The sequence below is a fragment of the Brienomyrus brachyistius genome, chromosome 1 (genome assembly GCF_023856365.1).
Source record: "Brienomyrus brachyistius isolate T26 chromosome 1, BBRACH_0.4, whole genome shotgun sequence".
NCBI lineage: Eukaryota > Metazoa > Chordata > Actinopteri > Osteoglossiformes > Mormyridae > Brienomyrus > Brienomyrus brachyistius.
The window spans coordinates 32,008,585-32,028,343 of record NC_064533.1 but is presented as its reverse complement, the minus strand read 5'-3'; the positions used below and the strand labels follow the sequence as shown (position 1 = coordinate 32,028,343).

Here is a 19,759-nt window from a genome sequence, read left to right as displayed (position 1 = left end):
AGTATTTTCCACAAACATGAAATGTATTAAGTCAATTGTGGTTCTTCCACTTATATAAGATGTGGTTCTGGCTTTGAACGGAATTGTACATCAGTTTAAAACGTAAAGGATAAACCTGCCTTCCCTTGGAATACCTTTCTAACCAGTGCTGGTTAGAAATCCTTAATCAAGTAGGATAATGTCAGCATACTGCCATACAGCAATTCCTATTGAATGGTAATAGCACATCAAAATAATTGTCTTTGAGAAGAAACTGTCCAATAACTTGTTAGGATAATGCCACATTTTTTCAACTTGATTTTCGCTCGCTCGTTACACATCCCATTGTACCTAACGTGACATATTTTTATCAGTTATGACATCAGATCTTGGCACATGGTCTTGTTTGTCTTCTAGAATAGCATTCGTTCTCATTCAATATTTTCTAATCCGGCCTAGTCTTAAGAATGCCAGTTATCAGTTATAAAGTTTCCCGACATTGGGTGTTGCAATGTTTTTGGATGTGACGTGGGTTTCTTCTGGAAGTTGAGTTCAAACATATGGCAGTATTTCCTGAAGCCTGGGTAGCTCAGTCGGTAGAGCATCAGACTTTTAATCTGAGGGTCCAGGGTTCAAGTCCCTGTTCGGGCAGCGTCCCCTAGTGTTCTCCATGATGTCAAGCTTGTGGAGTTCTTTTAATTATTCAACAAGCAGGTCAAAGTCTTGCTGCATGTCATGGTGACATCCAGGATGGCTTGGCAAGTTTTGAATGTATACCGATAGTATTTTCCACAAACATGAAATGTATTAAGTCAATTGTGGTTCTTCCACTTATATAAGATGTGGTTCTGGCTTTGAACGGAATTGTACATCAGTTTAAAACGTAAAGGATAAACCTGCCTTCCCTTGGAATACCTTTCTAACCAGTGCTGGTTAGAAATCCTTAATCAAGTAGGATAATGTCAGCATACTGCCATACAGCAATTCCTATTGAATGGTAAGAGCACATCAAAATAATTATCTTTGAGAAGACACTGTCCAATAACTTGTTAGGATAATGCCACATTTTTTCAACTTGATTTTAGCTCGCTCGTTACACATCCCATTGTACCTAACGTGACATATTTTTATCAGTTATGACATCAGATCTTGGCACATGGTCTTGTTTGTCTTCTAGAATAGCATTCGTTCTCATTCAATATTTTCTAATCCGGCCTACTCTTAAGAATGCCAGTTATCAGTTATAAAGTTTCCTGACATTGGTGGTTGCAATGTTTTTGGATGTGACGTGGGTTTCCTCTGGAAGTTGAGTTCAAACATATGGCAGTATTTCCTGAAGCCTGGGTAGCTCAGTCGGTAGAGCATCAGACTTTTAATCTGAGGGTCCAGGGTTCAAGTCCCTGTTCGGGCAGCGTCCCCTAGTGTTCTCCAGGATGTCAATCTTGTGGAGTTCTTTTAATTATTCAAAAAGCAGGTCAAAGTCTTGCTGCATGTCATGGTGACATCCAGGATGGCTTGGCAAGTTTTGAATGTATACAGACAGTATTTTCCACAAACATGAAATGTATTAAGTCAATTGTGCTTCTTGCTCTTAAATAAGATGTGGTTCTGGCTTTGAATGGAATTGTACATCAGTTTAAATCATAAAGGATAAACCTGCCCTCCCTTGGAATACCTTTCTAACCAGTGCTGGTTAGAAATCCTTAATCAAGTAGGATAATGTCAGCAGACTGCCATACAGCAATTCCTATTGAATGGTAATAGCACATCAAAATAATTGTCTTTGAGAAGAAACTGTCCAATAACTTGTTAGGATAATGCCACATTTTTTCAACTTGATTTTCGCTCGCTCGTTACACATCCCATTGTACCTAACGTGACATATTTTTATCAGTTATGACATCAGATCTTGGCACATGGTCTTGTTTGTCTTCTAGAATAGCATTCGTTCTCATTCAATATTTTCTAATCCGGCCTACTCTTAAGAATGCCAGTTATCAGTTATAAAGTTTCCTGACATTGGTGGTTGCAATGTTTTTGGATGTGACGTGGGTTTCCTCTGGAAGTTGAGTTCAAACATATGGCAGTATTTCCTGAAGCCTGGGTAGATCAGTCGGTAGAGCATCAGACTTTTAATCTGAGGGTCCAGGGTTCAAGTCCCTGTTCGGGCAGCGTCCCCTAGTGTTCTCCAGGATGTCAATCTTGTGGAGTTCTTTTAATTATTCAAAAAGCAGGTCAAAGTCTTGCTGCATGTCATGGTGACATCCAGGATGGCTTGGCAAGTTTTGAATGTATACCGATAGTATTTTCCACAAACATGAAATGTATTAAGTCAATTGTGGTTCTTCCACTTATATAAGATGTGGTTCTGGCTTTGAACGGACTTGTACATCAGTTTAAAACGTAAAGGATAAACCTGCCTTCCCTTGGAATACCTTTCTAACCAGTGCTGGTTAGAAATCCTTAATCAAGTAGGATAATGTCAGCATACTGCCATACAGCAATTCCTATTGAATGGTAATAGCACATCAAAATAATTGTCTTTGAGAAGAAACTGTCCAATAACTTGTTAGGATAATGCCACATTTTTTCAACTTGATTTTCGCTCGCTCGTTACACATCCCATTGTACCTAACGTGACATATTTTTATCAGTTATGAAATCAGATCTTGGCACATGGTCTTGTTTGTCTTCTAGAATAGCATTCGTTCTCATTCAATATTTTCTAATCCGGCCTAGTCTTAAGAATGCCAGTTATCAGTTATAAAGTTTCCCGACATTGGGTGTTGCAATGTTTTTGGATGTGACGTGGGTTTCTTCTGGAAGTTGAGTTCAAACATATGGCAGTATTTCCTGAAGCCTGGGTAGCTCAGTCGGTAGAGCATCAGACTTTTATTCTGAGGGTCCAGGGTTCAAGTCCCTGTTCGGGCAGCGTCCCCTAGTGTTCTCCATGATGTCAAGCTTGTGGAGTTCTTTTAATTATTCAACAAGCAGGTCAAAGTCTTGCTGCATGTCATGGTGACATCCAGGATGGCTTGGCAAGTTTTGAATGTATACCGATAGTATTTTCCACAAACATGAAATGTATTAAGTCAATTGTGGTTCTTCCACTTAAATAAGATGTGGTTCTGGCTTTGAACGGAATTGTACATCAGTTTAAAACGTAAAGGATAAACCTGCCCTCCCTTGGAATACCTTTCTAACCAGTGCTGGTTAGAAATCCTTAATCAAGTAGGATAATGTCAGCATACTGCCATACAGCAATTCCTATTGAATGGTAAGAGCACATCAAAATAATTATCTTTGAGAAGACACTGTCCAATAACTTGTTAGGCTAATGCCACATTTTTTCAACTTGATTTTCGCTCGCTCGTTACACATCCCATTGTACCTAACGTGACATATTTTTATCAGTTATGACATCAGATCTTGGCACATGGTCTTGTTTGTCTTCCAGAATAGCATTCGTTCTCATTCAATATTTTCTAATCTGGCCTAGTCTTAAGAATGCCAGTTATCAGTTATAAAGTTTCCTGACATTGGTGGTTGCAATGTTTTTGGATGTGACGTGGGTTTCCTCTGGAAGTTGAGTTCAAACATATGGCAGTATTTCCTGAAGCCTGGGTAGCTCAGTCGGTAGAGCATCAGACTTTTAATCTGAGGGTCCAGGGTTCAAGTCCCTGTTCGGGCAGCGTCCCCTAGTGTTCTCCAGGATGTCAATCTTGTGGAGTTCTTTTAATTATTCAAAAAGCAGGTCAAAGTCTTGCTGCATGTCATGGTGACATCCAGGATGGCTTGGCAAGTTTTGAATGTATACAGACAGTATTTTCCACAAACATGAAATGTATTAAGTCAATTGTGCTTCTTGCTCTTAAATAAGATGTGGTTCTGGCTTTGAATGGAATTGTACATCAGTTTAAATCATAAAGGATAAACCTGCCCTCCCTTGGAATACCTTTCTAACCAGTGCTGGTTAGAAATCCTTAATCAAGTAGGATAATGTCAGCAGACTGCCATACAGCAATTCCTATTGAATGGTAATAGCACATCAAAATAATTGTCTTTGAGAAGAAACTGTCCAATAACTTGTTAGGATAATGCCACATTTTTTCAACTTGATTTTCGCTCGCTCGTTACACATCCCATTGTACCTAACGTGACATATTTTTATCAGTTATGACATCAGATCTTGGCACATGGTCTTGTTTGTCTTCTAGAATAGCATTCGTTCTCATTCAATATTTTCTAATCCGGCCTACTCTTAAGAATGCCAGTTATCAGTTATAAAGTTTCCTGACATTGGTGGTTGCAATGTTTTTGGATGTGACGTGGGTTTCCTCTGGAAGTTGAGTTCAAACATATGGCAGTATTTCCTGAAGCCTGGGTAGATCAGTCGGTAGAGCATCAGACTTTTAATCTGAGGGTCCAGGGTTCAAGTCCCTGTTCGGGCAGCGTCCCCTAGTGTTCTCCAGGATGTAAATCTTGTGGAGTTCTTTTAATTATTCAAAAAGCAGGTCAAAGTCTTGCTGCATGTCATGGTGACATCCAGGATGGCTTGGCAAGTTTTGAATGTATACCGATAGTATTTTCCACAAACATGAAATGTATTAAGTCAATTGTGGTTCTTCCACTTATATAAGATGTGGTTCTGGCTTTGAACGGAATTGTACATCAGTTTAAAACGTAAAGGATAAACCTGCCTTCCCTTGGAATACCTTTCTAACCAGTGCTGGTTAGAAATCCTTAATCAAGTCGGATAATGTCAGCATACTGCCATACAGCAATTCCTATTGAATGGTAATAGCACATCAAAATAATTGTCTTTGAGAAGAAACTGTCCAATAACTTGTTAGGATAATGCCACATTTTTTCAACTTGATTTTCGCTCGCTCGTTACACATCCCATTGTACCTAACGTGACATATTTTTATCAGTTATGAAATCAGATCTTGGCACATGGTCTTGTTTGTCTTCTAGAATAGCATTCGTTCTCATTCAATATTTTCTAATCCGGCCTACTCTTAAGAATGCCAGTTATCAGTTATAAAGTTTCCTGACATTGGTGGTTGCAATGTTTTTGGATGTGACGTGGGTTTCCTCTGGAAGTTGAGTTCAAACATATGGCAGTATTTCCTGAAGCCTGGGTAGCTCAGTCGGTAGAGCATCAGACTTTTAATCTGAGGGTCCAGGGTTCAAGTCCCTGTTCGGGCAGCGTCCCCTAGTGTTCTCCAGGATGTCAATCTTGTGGAGTTCTTTTAATTATTCAAAAAGCAGGTCAAAGTCTTGCTGCATGTCATGGTGACATCCAGGATGGCTTGGCAAGTTTTGAATGTATACCGATAGTATTTTCCACAAACATGAAATGTATTAAGTCAATTGTGGTTCTTCCACTTATATAAGATGTGGTTCTGGCTTTGAACGGACTTGTACATCAGTTTAAAACGTAAAGGATAAACCTGCCTTCCCTTGGAATACCTTTCTAACCAGTGCTGGTTAGAAATCCTTAATCAAGTAGGATAATGTCAGCATACTGCCATACAGCAATTCCTATTGAATGGTAATAGCACATCAAAATAATTGTCTTTGAGAAGAAACTGTCCAATAACTTGTTAGGATAATGCCACATTTTTTCAACTTGATTTTCGCTCGCTCGTTACACATCCCATTGTACCTAACGTGACATATTTTTATCAGTTATGAAATCAGATCTTGGCACATGGTCTTGTTTGTCTTCTAGAATAGCATTCGTTCTCATTCAATATTTTCTAATCCGGCCTAGTCTTAAGAATGCCAGTTATCAGTTATAAAGTTTCCCGACATTGGGTGTTGCAATGTTTTTGGATGTGACGTGGGTTTCTTCTGGAAGTTGAGTTCAAACATATGGCAGTATTTCCTGAAGCCTGGGTAGCTCAGTCGGTAGAGCATCAGACTTTTATTCTGAGGGTCCAGGGTTCAAGTCCCTGTTCGGGCAGCGTCCCCTAGTGTTCTCCATGATGTCAAGCTTGTGGAGTTCTTTTAATTATTCAACAAGCAGGTCAAAGTCTTGCTGCATGTCATGGTGACATCCAGGATGGCTTGGCAAGTTTTGAATGTATACCGATAGTATTTTCCACAAACATGAAATGTATTAAGTCAATTGTGGTTCTTCCACTTAAATAAGATGTGGTTCTGGCTTTGAACGGAATTGTACATCAGTTTAAAACGTAAAGGATAAACCTGCCCTCCCTTGGAATACCTTTCTAACCAGTGCTGGTTAGAAATCCTTAATCAAGTAGGATAATGTCAGCATACTGCCATACAGCAATTCCTATTGAATGGTAAGAGCACATCAAAATAATTATCTTTGAGAAGACACTGTCCAATAACTTGTTAGGCTAATGCCACATTTTTTCAACTTGATTTTCGCTCGCTCGTTACACATCCCATTGTACCTAACGTGACATATTTTTATCAGTTATGACATCAGATCTTGGCACATGGTCTTGTTTGTCTTCCAGAATAGCATTCGTTCTCATTCAATATTTTCTAATCTGGCCTAGTCTTAAGAATGCCAGTTATCAGTTATAAAGTTTCCCGACATTGGTGGTTGCGATGTTTTTGGATGTGACGTGGGTTTCTTCTGGAAGTTGAGTTCAAACATATGGCAGTGTTTCCTGAAGCCTGGGTAGCTCAGTTGGTAGAGCATCAGACTTTTAATCTGAGGGTCCAGGGTTCAAGTCCCTGTTCGGGCAGCGTCCCCTAGTGTTCTCCATGATGTCAAGCTAGTGGAGTTCTTTTAATTATTCAACAAGCAGGTCAAAGTCTTGCTGCATGTCATGGTGACATCCAGGATGGCTTGGCAAGTTTTGAATGTATACCGATAGTATTTTCCACAAACATGAAATTTATTAAGTCAATTGTGGTTCTTCCACTTAAATAAGATGTGGTTCTGGCTTAGAACGGAATTGTACATCAGTTTAAAACGTAAAGGATAAACCTGCCCTCCCTTGGAATACCTTTCTAACCAGTGCTGGTTAGAAATCCTTAATCAAGTAGGATAATGTCAGCATACTGCCATACAGCAATTCCTATTGAATGGTAAGAGCACATCAAAATAATTATCTTTGAGAAGACACTGTCCAATAACTTGTTAGGATAATGCCACATTTTTTCAACTTGATTTTAGCTCGCTCGTTACACATCCCATTGTACCTAACGTGACATATTTTTATCAGTTATGACATCAGATCTTGGCACATGGTCTTGTTTGTCTTCTAGAATAGCATTCGTTCTCATTCAATATTTTCTAATCTGGCCTAGTCTTAAGAATGTCAGTTATCAGTTATAAAGTTTCCCGACATTGGTGGTTGCAATGTTTTTGATGTGACGTGGGTTTCCTCTGGAAGTTGAGTTCAAACATATGGCAATATTTCCTGAAGCCTGGGTAGCTCAGTCGGTAGAGCATCAGACTTTTAATCTTAGGGTCCAGGGTTCAAGTCCCTGTTCGGGCAGTGTCTCCTAGTGTTCTCCAGGATGTCAATCTTGTGGAATTCTTTAAATTATTCAAAAAGCTGGTCAAAGTCTTGCTGCATGTCATGGTGACATCCAGGATGGCTTGGCAAGTTTTGAATGTATACCGATAGTATTTTCCACAAACATGAAATGTATTAAGTCAATTGTGGTTCTTCCACTTATATAAGATGTGGTTCTGGCTTTGAACGGAATTGTACATCAGTTTAAAACGTAAAGGATAAACCTGCCCTCCCTTGGAATACCTTTCTAACCAGTGCTGGTTAGAAATCCTTAATCAAGTAGGATAATGTCAGCATACTGCCATACAGCAATTCCTATTGAATGGTAGTAGCACATCAAAATAATTTTCTTTGAGAAGACACTGTCCAATAACTTGTTAGGATAATGCCACATTTTTTCAACTTGATTTTCGCTCGCTCGTTACACATCCCATTGTACCTAACGTGACATATTTTTATCAGTTATGACATCAGATCTTGGCACATGGTCTTGTTTGTCTTCCAGAATAGCATTCGTTCTCATTCAATATTTTCTAATCTGGCCTAGTCTTAAGAATGCCAGTTATCAGTTATAAAGTTTCCCGACATTGGTGGTTGCGATGTTTTTGGATGTGACGTGGGTTTCTTCTGGAAGTTGAGTTCAAACATATGGCAGTGTTTCCTGAAGCCTGGGTAGCTCAGTTGGTAGAGCATCAGACTTTTAATCTGAGGGTCCAGGGTTCAAGTCCCTGTTCGGGCAGCGTCCCCTAGTGTTCTCCATGATGTCAAGCTAGTGGAGTTCTTTTAATTATTCAACAAGCAGGTCAAAGTCTTGCTGCATGTCATGGTGACATCCAGGATGGCTTGGCAAGTTTTGAATGTATACCGATAGTATTTTCCACAAACATGAAATTTATTAAGTCAATTGTGGTTCTTCCACTTAAATAAGATGTGGTTCTGGCTTAGAACGGAATTGTACATCAGTTTAAAACGTAAAGGATAAACCTGCCCTCCCTTGGAATACCTTTCTAACCAGTGCTGGTTAGAAATCCTTAATCAAGTAGGATAATGTCAGCATACTGCCATACAGCAATTCCTATTGAATGGTAAGAGCACATCAAAATAATTATCTTTGAGAAGACACTGTCCAATAACTTGTTAGGATAATGCCACATTTTTTCAACTTGATTTTAGCTCGCTCGTTACACATCCCATTGTACCTAACGTGACATATTTTTATCAGTTATGACATCAGATCTTGGCACATGGTCTTGTTTGTCTTCTAGAATAGCATTCGTTCTCATTCAATATTTTCTAATCTGGCCTAGTCTTAAGAATGTCAGTTATCAGTTATAAAGTTTCCCGACATTGGTGGTTGCAATGTTTTTGATGTGACGTGGGTTTCCTCTGGAAGTTGAGTTCAAACATATGGCAATATTTCCTGAAGCCTGGGTAGCTCAGTCGGTAGAGCATCAGACTTTTAATCTTAGGGTCCAGGGTTCAAGTCCCTGTTCGGGCAGTGTCTCCTAGTGTTCTCCAGGATGTCAATCTTGTGGAATTCTTTAAATTATTCAAAAAGCTGGTCAAAGTCTTGCTGCATGTCATGGTGACATCCAGGATGGCTTGGCAAGTTTTGAATGTATACCGATAGTATTTTCCACAAACATGAAATGTATTAAGTCAATTGTGGTTCTTCCACTTATATAAGATGTGGTTCTGGCTTTGAACGGAATTGTACATCAGTTTAAAACGTAAAGGATAAACCTGCCCTCCCTTGGAATACCTTTCTAACCAGTGCTGGTTAGAAATCCTTAATCAAGTAGGATAATGTCAGCATACTGCCATACAGCAATTCCTATTGAATGGTAGTAGCACATCAAAATAATTTTCTTTGAGAAGACACTGTCCAATAACTTGTTAGGATAATGCCACATTTTTTCAACTTGATTTTCGCTCGCTCGTTACACATCCCATTGTACCTAACGTGACATATTTTTATCAGTTATGACATCAGATCTTGGCACATGGTCTTGTTGTCTTCTAGAATAGCATTCGTTCTCATTCAATATTTTCTAATCCGGCCTAGTCTTAAGAATGCCAGTTATCAGTTATAAAATTTCCCGACATTGGGTGTTGCAATGTTTTTGGATGTGACGTGGGTTTCTTCTGGAAGTTGAGTTCAAACATATGGCAGCATTTCCTGAAGCCTGGGTAGCTCAGTCGGTAGAGCATCAGACTTTTAATCTGAGGGTCCAGGGTTCAAGTCCCTATTCGGGCAGCGTCCCCTAGTGTTCTCCATGATGTCAAGCTTGTGGAGTCCTTTTAATTATTCAACAAGCAGGTCAAAGTCTTGCTGCATGTCATGTTGACATCCAGGATGGCTTGGCAAGTTTTGAATGTATACCGATAGTATTTTCCACAAACATGAAATGTATTAAGTCAATTGTGGTTCTTCCACTTAAATAAGATGTGGTTCTGGCTTAGAACGGAATTGTACATCAGTTTAAAACGTAAAGGATAAACCTGCCCTCCCTTGGAATACCTTTCTAACCAGTGCTGGTTAGAAATCCTTAATCAAGTAGGATAATGTCAGCAGACTGCTATACAGCAATTCCTATTGAATGGTAGTAGCACATCAAAATAATTGTCTTTGAGAAGACACTGTCCAATAACTTGTTAGGATAATGCCACTTTTTTTCAACTTGATTTTCGCTCGCTCGTTACACATCCCATTGTACCTAACGTGACATATTTTTATCAGTTATGACATCAGATCTTGGCACATGGTCTTGTTTGTCTTCTAGAATAGCATTCGTTCTCATTCAATATTTTCTAATCCGGCCTAGTCTTAAGAATGCCAGTTATCAGTTATAAAATTTCCCGACATTGGGTGTTGCAATGTTTTTGGATGTGACGTGGGTTTCTTCTGGAAGTTGAGTTCAAACATATGGCAGTATTTCCTGAAGCCTGGGTAGCTCAGTCGGTAGAGCATCAGACTTTTAATCTGAGGGTCCAGGGTTCAAGTCCCTATTCGGGCAGCGTCCCCTAGTGTTCTCCATGATGTCAAGCTTGTGGAGTTCTTTTAATTATTCAACAAGCAGGTCAAAGTCTTGCTGCATGTCATGTTGCCATCCAGGATGGCTTGGCAAGTTTTGAATGTATACCGATAGTATTTTCCACAAACATGAAATGTATTAAGTCAATTGTGGTTCTTCCACTTATATAAGATGTGGTTCTGGCTTTGAACGGAATTGTACATCAGTTTAAAACGTAAAGGATAAACCTGCCTTCCCTTGGAATACCTTTCTAACCAGTGCTGGTTAGAAATCCTTAATCAAGTAGGATAATGTCAGCATACTGCCATACAGCAATTCCTATTGAATGGTAAGAGCACATCAAAATAATTATCTTTGAGAAGACACTGTCCAATAACTTGTTAGGATAATGCCACATTTTTTCAACTTGATTTTAGCTCGCTCGTTACACATCCCATTGTACCTAACGTGACATATTTTTATCAGTTATGACATCAGATCTTGGCACATGGTCTTGTTTGTCTTCTAGAATAGCATTCGTTCTCATTCAATATTTTCTAATCCGGCCCAGTCTTAAGAATGCCAGTTATTAGTTATAAAGTGTCCCGACATTGGTGGTTGCAATGTTTTTGATGTGACGTGGGTTTCCTCTGGAAGTTGAGTTCAAACATATGGCAGTATTTCCTGAAGCCTGGGTAGCTCAGTCGGTAGAGCATCAGACTTTTAATCTTAGGGTCCAGGGTTCAAGTCCCTGTTCGGGCAGTGTCTCCTAGTGTTCTCCAGGATGTCAATCTTGTGGAATTCTTTTAATTATTCAAAAAGCTGGTCAAAATCTTGCTGCATGTCATGGTGACATCCAGGATGGCTTGGCAAGTTTTGAATGTATACCGATAGTATTTTCCACAAACATGAAATGTATTAAGTCAATTGTGGTTCTTCCACTTATATAAGATGTGGTTCTGGCTTTGAACGGAATTGTACATCAGTTTAAAACGTAAAGGATAAACCTGCCCTCCCTTGGAATACCTTTCTAACCAGTGCTGGTTAGAAATCCTTAATCAAGTAGGATAATGTCAGCATACTGCCATACAGCAATTCCTATTGAATGGTAGTAGCACATCAAAATAATTTTCTTTGAGAAGACACTGTCCAATAACTTGTTAGGATAATGCCACATTTTTTCAACTTGATTTTCGCTCGCTCGTTACACATCCCATTGTACCTAACGTGACATATTTTTATCAGTTATGACATCAGATCTTGGCACATGGTCTTGTTGTCTTCTAGAATAGCATTCGTTCTCATTCAATATTTTCTAATCCGGCCTAGTCTTAAGAATGCCAGTTATCAGTTATAAAATTTCCCGACATTGGGTGTTGCAATGTTTTTGGATGTGACGTGGGTTTCTTCTGGAAGTTGAGTTCAAACATATGGCAGTATTTCCTGAAGCCTGGGTAGCTCAGTTGGTAGAGCATCAGACTTTTAATCTGAGGGTCCAGGGTTCAAGTCCCTATTCGGGCAGCGTCCCCTAGTGTTCTCCATGATGTCAAGCTTGTGGAGTTCTTTTAATTATTAAACAAGCAGGTCAAAGTCTTGCTGCATGTCATGTTGACATCCAGGATGGCTTGGCAAGTTTTGAATGTATACCGATAGTATTTTCCACAAACATGAAATGTATTAAGTCAATTGTGGTTCTTCCACTTATATAAGATGTGGTTCTGGCTTTGAACGGAATTGTACATCAGTTTAAAACGTAAAGGATAAACCTGCCTTCCCTTGGAATACCTTTCTAACCAGTGCTGGTTAGAAATCCTTAATCAAGTAGGATAATGTCAGCATACTGCCATACAGCAATTCCTATTGAATGGTAAGAGCACATCAAAATAATTATCTTTGAGAAGACACTGTCCAATAACTTGTTAGGATAATGCCACATTTTTTCAACTTGATTTTAGCTCGCTCGTTACACATCCCATTGTACCTAACGTGACATATTTTTATCAGTTATGACATCAGATCTTGGCACATGGTCTTGTTTGTCTTCTAGAATAGCATTCGTTCTCATTCAATATTTTCTAATCCGGCCCAGTCTTAAGAATGCCAGTTATTAGTTATAAAGTGTCCCGACATTGGTGGTTGCAATGTTTTTGATGTGACGTGGGTTTCCTCTGGAAGTTGAGTTCAAACATATGGCAGCATTTCCTGAAGCCTGGGTAGCTCAGTCGGTAGAGCATCAGACTTTTAATCTTAGGGTCCAGGGTTCAAGTCCCTGTTCGGGCAGTGTCTCCTAGTGTTCTCCAGGATGTCAATCTTGTGGAGTTCTTTTAATTATTCAAAAAGCTGGTCAAAGTCTTGCTGCATGTCATGGTGACATCCAGGATGGCTTGGCAAGTTTTGAATGTATACCGATAGTATTTTCCACAAACATGAAATGTATTAAGTCAATTGTGGTTCTTCCACTTATATAAGATGTGGTTCTGGCTTTGAACGGAATTGTACATCAGTTTAAAACGTAAAGGATAAACCTGCCCTCCCTTGGAATACCTTTCTAACCAGTGCTGGTTAGAAATCCTTAATCAAGTAGGATAATGTCAGCATACTGCCATACAGCAATTCCTATTGAATGGTAGTAGCACATCAAAATAATTTTCTTTGAGAAGACACTGTCCAATAACTTGTTAGGATAATGCCACATTTTTTCAACTTGATTTTCGCTCGCTCGTTACACATCCCATTGTACCTAACGTGACATATTTTTATCAGTTATGACATCAGATCTTGGCACATGGTCTTGTTGTCTTCTAGAATAGCATTCGTTCTCATTCAATATTTTCTAATCCGGCCTAGTCTTAAGAATGCCAGTTATCAGTTATAAAGTTTCCCGACATTGGGTGTTGCAATGTTTTTGGATGTGACGTGGGTTTCCTCTGGAAGTTGAGTTCAAACATATGGGAGTATTTCCTGAAGCCTGGGTAGCTCAGTCGGTAGAGCATCAGACTTTTAATCTGAGGGTCCAGAGTTCAAGTCCCTGTTTGGGCAGTGTTCCCTAGTGTTCTCCAGGATGTCAATCTTGTGGAGTTCTTTTAATTATTCAAAAAGCAGGTCAAAGTCTTGCTGCATGTCATGGTGACATCCAGGATGGCTTGGCAAGTTTTGAATGTATACCGATAGTATTTTCCACAAACATGAAATGTATTAAGTCAATTGTGGTTCTTCCACTTAAATAAGATGTCGTTCTGGCTTTGAACGGAATTGTACATCAGTTTAAAACGTAAAGGATAAACCTGCCCTCCCTTGGAATACCTTTCTAACCAGTGCTGGTTAGAAATCCTTAATCAAGTAGGATAATGTCAGCATACTGCCATACAGCAATTCCTATTGAATGGTAATAGCACATCAAAATAATTGTCTTTGAGAAGACACTGTCCAAGAACTTGTTAGGATAATGCCACATTTTTTCAACTTGATTTTCGCTCGCTCATTACACATCCCATTGTACCTAACGTGACATATTTTTATCAGTTATGACATCAGATCTTGGCACAGGGTCTTGTTTGTCTTCTAGAATAGCATTCGTTCTCATGCAATATTTTCTAATCCGGCCTAGTCTTAAGAATGCCAGTTATCAGTTATAAAGTGTCCCGACATTGGGTGTTGCAATGTTTTTGGATGTGATGTGGATTTCCTCTGGAAGTTGAGTTCAAACATATGGCAGTATTTCCTGAAGCCTGGGTAGCTCAGTCGGTAGAGCATCAGACTTTTAATCTGAGGGTCCAGGGTTCAAGTCCCTGTTCGGGCAGTGTCCCCTTGTGTTCACCAGGATGTCAATCTTGTGGAGTTCTTTTAATTATTCAAAAAGCAATTCAAAGTCTTGCTGCATGTCATGGTGACATCCAGGATGGCTTGGCAAGTTTTGAATGTATACCGATAGTATTTTCCACAAACATGAAATGTATTAAGTCAATTGTGGTTCTTCCACTTAAATAAGATGTCGTTCTGGCTTTGAACGGAATTGTACATCAGTTTAAAACGTAAAGGATAAACCTGCCCTCCCTTGGAATACCTTTCTAACCAGTGCTGGTTAGAAATCCTTAATCAAGTAGGATAATGTCAGCATACTGCCATACAGCAATTCCTATTGAATGGTAATAGCACATCAAAATAATTGTCTTTGAGAAGACACTGTCCAAGAACTTGTTAGGATAATGTCACATTTTTTCAACTTGATTTTCGCTCGCTCATTACACATCCCATTGTACCTAACGTGACATATTTTTATCAGTTATGACATCAGATCTTGGCACAGGGTCTTGTTTGTCTTCTAGAATAGCATTCGTTCTCATGCAATATTTTCTAATCCGGCCTAGTCTTAAGAATGCCAGTTATCAGTTATAAAGTGTCCCGACATTGGTGGTTGCAATGTTTTTGGATGTGATGTGGATTTCCTCTGGAAGTTGAGTTCAAACATATGGCAGTATTTCCTGAAGCCTGGGTAGCTCAGTCGGTAGAGCATCAGACTTTTAATCTGAGGGTCCAGGGTTCAAGTCCCTGTTCGGGCAGTGTCCCCTAGTGTTCTCCAGGATGTCAATCTTGTGGAGTTCTTTTAATTATTCAAAAAGCAGGTCAAAGTCTTGCTGCATGTCATGGTGACATCCAGGATGGCTTGGCAAGTTTTGAATGTATACCGATAGTATTTTCCACAAACATGAAATGTATTAAGTCAATTGTGGTTCTTCCACTTAAATAAGATGGCGTTCTGGCTTTGAACGGAATTGTACATCAGTTTAAAACGTAAAGGATAAACCTGCCCTCCCTTGGAATACCTTTCTAACCAGTGCTGGTTAGAAATCCTTAATCAAGTAGGATAATGTCAGCATACTGCCATACAGCAATTCCTATTGAATGGTAGTAGCACATCAAAATAATTGTCTTTGAGAAGACACTGTCCAAGAACTTGTTAGGATAATGCCACATTTTTTCAACTTGATTTTCGATCGCTCATTACACATCCCATTGTACCTAACGTGACATATTTTTATCAGTTATGACATCAGATCTTGGCACATGGTCTTGTTTGTCTTCTAGAATAGCATTCGTTCTCATGCAATATTTTCTAATCCGGCCTAGTCTTAAGAATGCCAGTTATCAGTTATAAAGTGTCCCGACATTGGTGGTTGCAATGTTTTTGGATGTGATGTGGATTTCCTCTGGAAGTTGAGTTCAAACATATGGCAGTATTTCCTGAAGCTTGGGTAGCTCAGTCGGTAGAGCATCAGACTTTTAATCTGAGGGTCCAGGGTTCAAGTCCCTGTTTGGGCAGTGTCCCCTAGTGTTCTCCAGGATGTCAATCTTGTGGAGTTCTTTTAATTATTCAAAAAGCAGGTCAAAGTCTTGCTGCATGTCATGGGGACATCCAGGATGGCTTGGCAAGTTTTGAATGTATACCGATAGTATTTTCCACAAACATGAAATGTATTAAGTCAATTGTGGTTCTTCCACTTATATAAGATGTGGTTCTGGCTTTGAACGGAATTGTACATCAGTTTAAAACGTAAAGGATAAACCTGCCCTCCCTTGGAATACCTTTCTAACCAGTGCTGGTTAGAAATCCTTAATCAAGTAGGATAATGTCAGCATACTGCCATACAGCAATTCCTATTGAATGGTAGTAGCACATCAAAATAATTGTCTTTGAGAAGACACTGTACAAGAACTTGTTAGGATAATGCCACATTTTTTCAACTTGATTTTCGATCGCTCATTACACATCCCATTGTACCTAACGTGACATATTTTTATCAGTTATGACATCAGATCTTGGCACATGGTCTTGTTTGTCTTCTAGAATAGCATTCGTTCTCATTCAATATTTTCTAATCCGGCCCAGTCTTAAGAATGCCAGTTATCAGTTATAAAGTGTCCCGACATTGGTGGTTGCAATGTTTTTGGATGTGACGTGGGTTTCCTCTGGAAGTTGAGTTCAAACATATGGCAGTATTTCCTGAAGCCTGGGTAGCTCAGTCGGTAGAGCATCAGACTTTTAATCTGAGGGTCCAGAGTTCAAGTCCCTGTTCGGGCAGTGTTCCTTAGTGTTTTCCAGGATGTCAATCTTGTGGAGTTCTTTTAATTATTCAAAAAGCAGGTCAAAGTCTTGCTGCATGTCATGGTGACATCCAGGATGGCTTGGCAAGTTTTGAATGTATACCGATAGTATTTTCCACAAACATGAAATGTATTAAGTCAATTGTGGTTCTTCCACTTAAATAAGATGTCGTTCTGGCTTTGAACGGAATTGTACATCAGGTTAAAACGTAAAGGATAAACCTGCCCTCCCTTGGAATACCTTTCTAACCAGTGCTGGTTAGAAATCCTTAATCAAGTAGGATAATGTCAGCATACTGCCATACAGCAATTCCTATTGAATGGTAATAGCACATCAAAATTATTGTCTTTGAGAAAACACTGTCCAAGAACTTGTTAGGATAATGCCACATTTTTTCAACTTGATTTTCGCTCGCTCATTACACATCCCATTGTACCTAACGTGACATATTTTTATCAGTTATGACATCAGATCTTGGCACATGGTCTTGTTTGTCTTCTAGAATAGCATTCGTTCTCATTCAATATTTTCTAATCCGGCCTAGTCTTAAGAATGCCAGTTATCAGTTATAAAGTTTCCCGACATTGGGTGTTGCAATGTTTTTGGATGTGACGTGGGTTTCTTCTGGAAGTTGAGTTCAAACATATGGCAGTGTTTCCTGAAGCTTGGGTAGCTCAGTCAGTAGAGCATCAGACTTTTAATCTGAGGGTCCAGGGTTCAAGTCCGTGTTCGGGCAGCGTCCCCTAATGTTCTCCAGAATGTCAATCTTGTGGAGTTCTTTTAATTATTCAAAAAGCAGGTCAAAGTCTTGCTGCATGTCATGGTGACATCCAGGATGGCTTGGCAAGTTTTGAATGTATACCGATAGTATTTTCCACAAACATGAAATGTATTAAGTCAATTGTGGTTCTTCCACTTATATAAGATGTGGTTCTGGCTTTGAACGGAATTGTACATCAGTTTAAAACGTAAAGGATAAACCTGCCCTCCCTTGGAATACCTTTCTAACCAGTGCTGGTTAGAAATCCTTAATCAAGTAGGATAATGTCAGCATACTGCCATACAGCAATTCCTATTGAATGGTAGTAGCACATCAAAATAATTGTCTTTGAGAAGACACTGTCCAAGAACTTGTTAGGATAATGCCACATTTTTTCAACTTGATTTTCGCTCGCTCATTACACATCCCATTGTACCTAACGTGACATATTTTTATCAGTTATGACATCAGATCTTGGCACATGGTCTTGTTTGTCTTCTAGAATAGCATTCGTTCTCATGCAATATTTTCTAATCCGGCCTAGTCTTAAGAATGCCAGTTATCAGTTATAAAGTGTCCCGACATTGGTGGTTGCAATGTTTTTGGATGTGACGTGGGTTTCCTCTGGAAGTTGAGTTCAAACATATGGCAGTATTTCCTGAAGCCTGGGTAGCTCAGTCGGTAGAGCATCAGACTTTTAATCTGAGGGTCCAGGGTTCAAGTCCCTGTTCGGGCAGCGTCCCCTAGTGTTCTCCATGATGTCAATCTTGTGGAGCTCTTTTAATTATTCAAAAAGCAGGTCAAAGTCTTGCTGCATGTCATGGTGTCATCCAGGATGGCTTGGCAAGTTTAGAATGTATACCGATAGTATTTTCCACAAAAATGAAATGTATTAAGTCAATTGTGGTTCTTCCTCTTAAATAAGATGTGGTTCTGGCTTTGAATGGAATTGTACATCAGTTTAAAACGTAAAGGATAAACCTGCCCTCCCTTGGAATACCTTTCTAACCAATGCTGGTTAGATATCTGAAATCAAGTAGGATAATGTCAGCAGACTGCCATACAGCAATTCCTATTGAATGGTAGTAGCACATCAAAATAATTGTCTTTGAGAAGACACTGTCCAATAACTTGTTAGGATAATGCCACATTTTTTCAACTTGATTTTCGCTCGCTCGTTACACATCCCATTGTACCTAACGTGACATATTTTTATCAGTTATGACATCAGATCTTGGCATATGGTCTTGTTTGTCTTCTAGAATAGCATTCGTTCTCATTCAATATTTTCTAATCCGGCCCAGTCTTAAGAATGCCAGTTATCAGTTATAAAGTGTCCCGACATTGGTGGTTGCAATGTTTTTGGATGTGACGTGGGTTTCCTCTGGAAGTTGAGTTCAAACATATGGCAGTATTTCCTGAAGCCTGGGTAGCTCAGTCGGTAGAGCATCAGACTTTTAATCTGAGGGTCCAGGGTTCAAGTCCCTGTTTAGGCAGTGTCCCCTAGTGTTCTCCAGGATGTCAATCTTGTGGAGTTCTTTTAATTATTCAAAAAGCAGGTCAAAGTCTTGCTGCATGTCATGGTGACATCCAGGATGGCTTGGCAAGTTTTGAATTTATACCGATAGTATTTTCCACAAACATGAAATGGATTAAGTCAATTGTGGTTCTTCCACTTATATAAGATGTGGTTCTGGCTTTGAACGGAATTGTACATCAGTTTAAAACGTAAAGGATAAACCTGCCCTCCCTTGGAATACCTTTCTAACCAGTGCTGGTTAGAAATCCTTAATCAAGTAGGATAATGTCAGCATACTGCCATACAGCAATTCCTATTGAATGGTAGTAGCACATCAAAATAATTGTCTTTGAGAAGACACTGTCCAAGAACTTGTTAGGATAATGCCACATTTTTTCAACTTGATTTTCGCTCGCTCGTTACACATCCCATTGTACCTAACGTGACATATTTTTATCAGTTATGACATCAGATCTTGGCACATGGTCTTGTTTGTCTTCTAGAATAGCATTCGTTCTCATGCAATATTTTCTAATCCGGCCTAGTCTTAAGAATGCCAGTTATCAGTTATAAAGTGTCCCGACATTGGTGGTTGCAATGTTTTTGGATGTGACGTGGGTTTCCTCTGGAAGTTGAGTTCAAACATATGGCAGTATTTCCTGAAGCCTGGGTAGCTCAGTCGGTAGAGCATCAGACTTTTAATCTGAGGGTCCAGGGTTCAAGTCCCTGTTTGGGCAGTGTCCCCTAGTGTTCTCCAGGATGTCAATCTTGTGGAGTTCTTTTAATTATTCAAAAAGCAGGTCAAAGTCTTGCTGCATGTCATGGTGACATCCAGGATGGCTTGGCAAGTTTTGAATTTATACCGATAGTATT

General features: G+C 39.4%; 26 non-coding genes across 26 annotated transcripts; all 26 read left to right on the top strand.

Annotated features, from left to right (window-relative positions):
- The first annotated feature begins 557 nt into the window (after nucleotides 1-557).
- Nucleotides 558-630, top strand: trnak-uuu (transfer RNA lysine (anticodon UUU)). Its single transcript has one exon. It is a non-coding gene; the product is annotated as a tRNA-Lys (tRNA).
- Nucleotides 631-1,317: 687 nt separating this feature from the next.
- Nucleotides 1,318-1,390, top strand: trnak-uuu (transfer RNA lysine (anticodon UUU)). Its single transcript has one exon. It is a non-coding gene; the product is annotated as a tRNA-Lys (tRNA).
- Nucleotides 1,391-2,077: 687 nt separating this feature from the next.
- On the top strand, nucleotides 2,078-2,150 carry trnak-uuu (transfer RNA lysine (anticodon UUU)). The gene has a single exon. It is a non-coding gene; the product is annotated as a tRNA-Lys (tRNA).
- A 687-nt stretch (nucleotides 2,151-2,837) lies between these two features.
- Nucleotides 2,838-2,910, top strand: trnak-uuu (transfer RNA lysine (anticodon UUU)). Its single transcript has one exon. It is a non-coding gene; the product is annotated as a tRNA-Lys (tRNA).
- A 687-nt stretch (nucleotides 2,911-3,597) lies between these two features.
- Nucleotides 3,598-3,670, top strand: trnak-uuu (transfer RNA lysine (anticodon UUU)). The gene has a single exon. It is a non-coding gene; the product is annotated as a tRNA-Lys (tRNA).
- Nucleotides 3,671-4,357: 687 nt separating this feature from the next.
- On the top strand, nucleotides 4,358-4,430 carry trnak-uuu (transfer RNA lysine (anticodon UUU)). Its single transcript has one exon. It is a non-coding gene; the product is annotated as a tRNA-Lys (tRNA).
- A 687-nt stretch (nucleotides 4,431-5,117) lies between these two features.
- trnak-uuu (transfer RNA lysine (anticodon UUU)) lies at nucleotides 5,118-5,190 on the top strand. The gene has a single exon. It is a non-coding gene; the product is annotated as a tRNA-Lys (tRNA).
- Nucleotides 5,191-5,877: 687 nt separating this feature from the next.
- Nucleotides 5,878-5,950, top strand: trnak-uuu (transfer RNA lysine (anticodon UUU)). The gene has a single exon. It is a non-coding gene; the product is annotated as a tRNA-Lys (tRNA).
- Nucleotides 5,951-6,637: 687 nt separating this feature from the next.
- On the top strand, nucleotides 6,638-6,710 carry trnak-uuu (transfer RNA lysine (anticodon UUU)). The gene has a single exon. It is a non-coding gene; the product is annotated as a tRNA-Lys (tRNA).
- Nucleotides 6,711-7,396: 686 nt separating this feature from the next.
- Nucleotides 7,397-7,469, top strand: trnak-uuu (transfer RNA lysine (anticodon UUU)). Its single transcript has one exon. It is a non-coding gene; the product is annotated as a tRNA-Lys (tRNA).
- A 687-nt stretch (nucleotides 7,470-8,156) lies between these two features.
- Nucleotides 8,157-8,229, top strand: trnak-uuu (transfer RNA lysine (anticodon UUU)). The gene has a single exon. It is a non-coding gene; the product is annotated as a tRNA-Lys (tRNA).
- A 686-nt stretch (nucleotides 8,230-8,915) lies between these two features.
- Nucleotides 8,916-8,988, top strand: trnak-uuu (transfer RNA lysine (anticodon UUU)). Its single transcript has one exon. It is a non-coding gene; the product is annotated as a tRNA-Lys (tRNA).
- Nucleotides 8,989-9,674: 686 nt separating this feature from the next.
- Nucleotides 9,675-9,747, top strand: trnak-uuu (transfer RNA lysine (anticodon UUU)). The gene has a single exon. It is a non-coding gene; the product is annotated as a tRNA-Lys (tRNA).
- Nucleotides 9,748-10,434: 687 nt separating this feature from the next.
- trnak-uuu (transfer RNA lysine (anticodon UUU)) lies at nucleotides 10,435-10,507 on the top strand. Its single transcript has one exon. It is a non-coding gene; the product is annotated as a tRNA-Lys (tRNA).
- Nucleotides 10,508-11,193: 686 nt separating this feature from the next.
- On the top strand, nucleotides 11,194-11,266 carry trnak-uuu (transfer RNA lysine (anticodon UUU)). The gene has a single exon. It is a non-coding gene; the product is annotated as a tRNA-Lys (tRNA).
- Nucleotides 11,267-11,952: 686 nt separating this feature from the next.
- trnak-uuu (transfer RNA lysine (anticodon UUU)) lies at nucleotides 11,953-12,025 on the top strand. Its single transcript has one exon. It is a non-coding gene; the product is annotated as a tRNA-Lys (tRNA).
- Nucleotides 12,026-12,711: 686 nt separating this feature from the next.
- Nucleotides 12,712-12,784, top strand: trnak-uuu (transfer RNA lysine (anticodon UUU)). The gene has a single exon. It is a non-coding gene; the product is annotated as a tRNA-Lys (tRNA).
- Nucleotides 12,785-13,470: 686 nt separating this feature from the next.
- Nucleotides 13,471-13,543, top strand: trnak-uuu (transfer RNA lysine (anticodon UUU)). The gene has a single exon. It is a non-coding gene; the product is annotated as a tRNA-Lys (tRNA).
- Nucleotides 13,544-14,230: 687 nt separating this feature from the next.
- Nucleotides 14,231-14,303, top strand: trnak-uuu (transfer RNA lysine (anticodon UUU)). Its single transcript has one exon. It is a non-coding gene; the product is annotated as a tRNA-Lys (tRNA).
- A 687-nt stretch (nucleotides 14,304-14,990) lies between these two features.
- Nucleotides 14,991-15,063, top strand: trnak-uuu (transfer RNA lysine (anticodon UUU)). Its single transcript has one exon. It is a non-coding gene; the product is annotated as a tRNA-Lys (tRNA).
- Nucleotides 15,064-15,750: 687 nt separating this feature from the next.
- On the top strand, nucleotides 15,751-15,823 carry trnak-uuu (transfer RNA lysine (anticodon UUU)). The gene has a single exon. It is a non-coding gene; the product is annotated as a tRNA-Lys (tRNA).
- A 687-nt stretch (nucleotides 15,824-16,510) lies between these two features.
- trnak-uuu (transfer RNA lysine (anticodon UUU)) lies at nucleotides 16,511-16,583 on the top strand. Its single transcript has one exon. It is a non-coding gene; the product is annotated as a tRNA-Lys (tRNA).
- A 687-nt stretch (nucleotides 16,584-17,270) lies between these two features.
- Nucleotides 17,271-17,343, top strand: trnak-uuu (transfer RNA lysine (anticodon UUU)). The gene has a single exon. It is a non-coding gene; the product is annotated as a tRNA-Lys (tRNA).
- A 687-nt stretch (nucleotides 17,344-18,030) lies between these two features.
- Nucleotides 18,031-18,103, top strand: trnak-uuu (transfer RNA lysine (anticodon UUU)). Its single transcript has one exon. It is a non-coding gene; the product is annotated as a tRNA-Lys (tRNA).
- Nucleotides 18,104-18,790: 687 nt separating this feature from the next.
- Nucleotides 18,791-18,863, top strand: trnak-uuu (transfer RNA lysine (anticodon UUU)). The gene has a single exon. It is a non-coding gene; the product is annotated as a tRNA-Lys (tRNA).
- Nucleotides 18,864-19,550: 687 nt separating this feature from the next.
- Nucleotides 19,551-19,623, top strand: trnak-uuu (transfer RNA lysine (anticodon UUU)). Its single transcript has one exon. It is a non-coding gene; the product is annotated as a tRNA-Lys (tRNA).
- Nucleotides 19,624-19,759: the final 136 nt, after the last annotated feature.